Source organism: Nothoprocta perdicaria, unplaced genomic scaffold, assembly GCF_003342845.1.
Source record: "Nothoprocta perdicaria isolate Ctin4 unplaced genomic scaffold, notPer1 scaffold_352, whole genome shotgun sequence".
Taxonomy (NCBI): Eukaryota; Metazoa; Chordata; class Aves; order Tinamiformes; family Tinamidae; genus Nothoprocta; species Nothoprocta perdicaria.
Window position 1 is genome coordinate 368,029 of NW_020455591.1, and position 5,135 is coordinate 373,163.

General features: G+C 51.2%; 1 long non-coding RNA gene across 1 annotated transcript in view; it reads right to left on the reverse strand.

The window, feature by feature from the left end:
• LOC112951480 overlaps positions 1 to 1,192 on the reverse strand; it is an 8,417-nt gene extending 7,225 nt beyond the window's left edge. The window contains exon 1 of the long non-coding RNA XR_003250225.1: positions 933 to 1,192. This is a non-coding gene — a long non-coding RNA (uncharacterized LOC112951480). The remainder of the gene's footprint in view (positions 1 to 932) is intronic.
• Positions 1,193 to 5,135: the final 3,943 nt, after the last annotated feature.

The following is a 5,135-nucleotide window of genomic DNA, read 5'->3' on the forward strand; positions in this document are numbered from 1 at the left end:
AAAAAAAGGGAGACTGGGGAGTTGAGGCTGAACCCTCAGGGAGAAGAAGCTGCTACCGGTAGGGAGCGGAGTCGGGAGCTGCCCCGGCGACTCCCGAACTTTTCCCGGCAGGAGCCGCCGCTGTCCCTGGTGCTGAGCGCGCCCGTCGCGTAGCCTGGATGCACCAGGAGCTGGTGAAGAGGAGATGAAAAGCACTAACGGAGGCTCAAATGCCATCTCTTCAGTGGTAAAAATGCCATAGTGGTCACAGTTGTCATGTCGGAGCATTTTTATATCCTCACATTAGGCAGACAGAGCTGGGTCTGATTAGCTGCTGAGAGATTAACTCCCGGCACTGCTACCTGTGCTGCTCTAACATATGGCTGTACGTATATGTGCACACATATACTGCTGCTTAGGTGTCTGTCTCCCTCCTCGACTATCAAAGCCCCTCTCAGCCCTTCATGAATCGTGGTTACACACGGAGACATTAGGTCTGGTTATTAAATAAGGAACAGACGGGACTTGCTGAGCAAAGCCAAAGTGATTTGTCCCAAGGTCACACAGGAAAGTCTATGGCTGAGCTAAGCCTGGCTGTCTCTGGAAAATGAATGCATCCCATTTCCATTCTCCCTGCTCAGTAGGGCAAATCTCTGGACTATGTCACAAAACCCACCGATCCCGGTAGTGCAGCGCCCCAATGGTCCCCTGCCCCCACATCGTGCATCCCCGGCTCCAGGGAGTGGGTGAATGGCCGGAGCCCCGACCTGCCGATGCCCCTGCAGCCCTCGAGGTAAGACCCACCACGAGCTCACCCTCCGGCAAAACCCTGCTCATCCTCCGGCAAGCAGGGCAGGAGGGAGAGAGCCGAGGACAGTGCTCCCTGCATTCCCAGGGTTTGTGTTGGCAATTTGGGGCAGATAAATCCCCCCTGCCCACTCCCATAGCATTACCTTGTCCACGCTAGCAATCACCTCTTCTAACCGTGGAGCAGAGCAGTCCTTTTGGTGGCAATAATCAAGGCGGGTAGGGGTAGGCACCTCCTCCTACTTGCAGAGATAGCATTTCCTCGCACAGACCTTCCGGAGCTGAATAATCCTCAAATGCCTCTACAAAGACCGCCAGCAGGTGAGCCTCGGTCGGCTCGTGCTGTCACTGCTCCAGCTCCGGGCACATCCTGTTTTCTTCTGATCACAGGCGAGCGCCGAGAGCTGGGGACCCTACCCCCCGCCGCGGGACCGCATCCACGCACACGCTGCGCTCTCWGCTGCGCCCAACGCTCGTTTGCAAGAGGAGTGAATGGTTCCTGGATTTTAAGGTGGGGGTGGGAGGGAGCTGGAGGTGGGGGCGGGGGATAAACAAACAAGCAGTGAAACAACAGATGGGTCTTTGCTCTCTGCCACCGCCACCTCGCTCTTCCTAAGTACTTGCTGCAGCTCGAGCCACCTCGTTGAGCATGTCCTTCCCTCCCTCCTCAGGCAGGCACGGCACCAGCCTCTCTGCATTTACGGGCGGAGGGGGGGTAGCGCTGTGCTCCGCCCCGCGCCGAGGCTGCTCCAGGTACCCTCAAGGATGCGAAAGCCTCACAGCGAAGCGGGCGCATCGCCCCCGAGAGCGGGATAAACTCGAGCTCGCCCCAGGGCAGCAGCAGCCACCCGAAGGTGCTGCCTGCTCTGCCACCCCCGGGTGCTCCGCCGCCTCCCCCGGCCCTGCCGCCGCTCCCCGTACCGAGCCGGGCTCCCGCGCAACTTTTTAGTGCCACCAAGTGGCACAGATCCCTCTAGGATACCAAGCTGCCRGGCAGCCCTTTGCCCTGCCGGCTGCTCCCCGGCGACGACGGAAAAGCGGGAGTGCAAGCGCCCTCCCCTGAGGCTAAGAGGAGGSTCTGCTCTCCACTGAGAGGGCAGGTTGCCCTCTCCACCTCTCGTCCGGGAGACAGCACCAGGCACGGCCAGACAAGGAGCTTCCTGACCAAGCACAGCCCAAACTGTSTGGTCTGTCCCCCGCAGGCTGCCACCCTCCTGTGCCAGCCTTGCTGCTTGTCCCTGAGACAAGTGCCAAATGCAGCCACCTCTTTCTTCCTTCCGGGCTCCATCCCTTGGAGCTCTGCCAGCCCGACCTGGTTCTCTGGACTCACAGGCATTGCTGTTCCCTAGCTCTTCATGTAGCATCCAGAGTGGTTCTGCAGACCCACAGACCCACCCTTACCTGGCTGCCTCCCTTCTGCACACAAGCTTGGTGCCCTCTGGACCTTCTCCTGCTCCCCATCCTGCCCCAAGCCCCTCAGCACTTGTGTCTCCCCACACTCATACACCTGTCCCAGACAACCCTTTTTTCCCAGAGCCAACTTGAGCTTTACCTTCTCCTCCAGCATCCCTGCATCTTCCCAAAGCTCCTCTCCTCTCCCCCAGCTCCTTTTTCTCCTCCTCCTCACATGTTCAGCTCTACACATCCAACACTCATTCACACTCAGCAAATTCTCCCCTCACCCTGCTGGCTGCATCACACTGCGGGTGCCTGGAGCAGCAGGGCATGGGTGCAGTGCCGAGCACCGCAGCTCAGCACAGGCTGTGGGGGACGTGCAGGTGTGTGGCAGTGTGTGGGAGCAGGGTCGAGGTAGTCTGAGCCCCGAGCAACTCAGCACCTCCTGTGATGCTACTGCAGCAATTGCAAGAAAAAACAACCACCACAAACCATCACTGCACAACAGCCAGACTGGGATCATCTCTTTATTCAAAGCTATTCTTAGTAAATAAATAAATAAATAAATAAATACAGCAAAATGTCATTTAAGTAAGAGCTGATCTGGCATTTAAAAGGCTGCTGGGTCCGACCATTTACCAGGCTGTATTTGCAGGGAAGGATTAGCTTGTGCATCCATTTTCGAGAATTAACAGACTTTCTCTGCTGCTGCTCCACAGCTTGGCACTCCCTCCTATTTCCCCTCTCTTTGGATTGCTGCTTAAAATATTGTCATTTTCTTTTTATCTTTCTTTCCTTTTTTCCTTTATATTTTTTTCCCATSAAACGACTAAGTGACCCAAATCCCAGCTGCCACTTGATCCGCCCCCAGAGTGATGGCTTTTCCATGTCTAAGCTGTGTCGTGTTCTCTCTCCTGCACATCGTCCACCTGGGATTCCTTTGGTAAAGTTCATTGGTGACAGGGAAGAGGGACGGTGCTTGCTGCAGCCACAGACACGTTTCTAACATACCTCCCCTCCACCGCTGTATCTTTGCTGCTGTCTCTTTTCCATCAGCTTGACTGCTCCTTTCATCCTAGAGGATAAAGGATAGAGACCCAAAATGTGCTTACCAGCCTGGCCTCTTTAGCCTCCACTTCCTCATTCAGTGCAAGCCTGTTGGGAGCCCATCAGCCAGAAGCTGCTTTAGATCCTTCCCCAGTTCCTCTGGCTACTCCAGCAACTGACGCCAAGGCTATGGCCAGTCCCCAGGGCAGAGGATATATTCAGAGTGTGTGTGCTAGTGYGTGTGTGTCCTCACTATTTAACCCCAAGGGCATCTACTCTGGCATTTGCAAGGATGGAGGTAAGACACTACCCCAGCCCACTAGTGGACTGGTGAAATTTCTGCAAGGTCAGGAAGCTKGAAACAGATAAACACAAGAGATGGACACGTGTAAAAACAAAACAAAACAAAACAAAAAAACAAAACAAAATATTTTGGGAGAAGCAGAGAAGGGATATGTCTGTAGAAGAGGGAAAAGCGAGATCAAAGGAGAAATGATATCCTAGTGCATGGTGCTCCTGGAAGGAAAAAAAAAAYGCCAGAGAGATCTAAGGAGAAGGGAGGTGCTTGGTTGGGATGTCATGGCAGTTTCTCACCTCCCTCAAGGACTGTGTGTGAGATGAGGGAATCAGAAAGCAGACACCTCTCACTGGGCACCTGAGACAGTCGCTGACTGAGAAATTAATAAGTAGCCTGTAGCAGATGAGGGAGACGATGCCCACACAAGCATAACAAGTGGCGCTGTGCAGGCGTTGCTGTGCTGGATGCCACGCTGCTTCTGCATGCACATCCCCAAGGACTCCCCATAAATCAGAGCCCAGAGTCACTAGATTCATCGTGCCAGATGCTTGGAGCAACTGGATCAAATATTAAAACCTCAGAAAATAAAATGGACAGGGGGGACTATGGCAGTGATATTCCTCCTGTCTATCACTGACTTTCTAATCAGACTCCCAACAAATGCAAATATATACAGCTCTTTGCCCTTGCTCTCTACCTTCCCTTCCCACTTCCCTTCCTTCCCAAGCATCTTACAGAATCCATAGATATAGTTATCTTCTTCTCCACTGACAGTGGATTATTTGTTTTTCCTATCAGGAAAGAAAGCAAAATGAAATCTTTCTGTACTAGTGTGCAACAACATCATCAGGAGGTAAAAAAGAATCAGTACCTGGATGGGGAGAATAATGACTACATTTTATATGCCAGCTATTGGTAACACTTATCATGTCTGTGACAGTAGCATCTAAAAACACTGACACAGTGGGCAAGGCTGAACACGCTCCGAATCTCTGGTCTCTGAGGAACTCAAACATACAGAAAATTGAAGGGGTGGAAGGAGCGCTAAGAAGTCACTAGGGATAACCAGTGTTTCCAAGGAGCTTGCTAACCACCCTACCACTCTAAGAAGCAAAAAAGAAAACAAAAAATGAAAGAAAAAAAAGAGGTTAGGGGAATGGTAATTAGTATTTTTCTCATTTTCAGAGCGAATAAAGCCTGTTTGATACTAGCAACAGAATCAGAGCTGGAGAATGGACCAAAAACTGGTATGGTACTGGCCAAGATGAGTCAGGTGCCTGCTGTCTTATATAAAGTATTTAAAAAAAAAAAGGAGAAGGAAAGTACCAAAAGAATAAATAAAGAAAAAATGGGCACAATGTATGCATATATTATGCATTTTATATAGAAACCTAATAAATGCAATATTTTACTTGCAATAAGACAAGATGGAGGAGACATAGCAATCTGGGAACAAACTAGCAGTCTTCTTACAGTTCATGCAATAATAAAAATCAAATCAGTCAGTTCTTGCTTGCTAGGTAAGTACTCTTAGAGCAGGTTTATTAACAGAAGAAAAAAACTACTTTCTATAACATGTTTGAAAAGAAAATAACAATCTGCCAGTGTA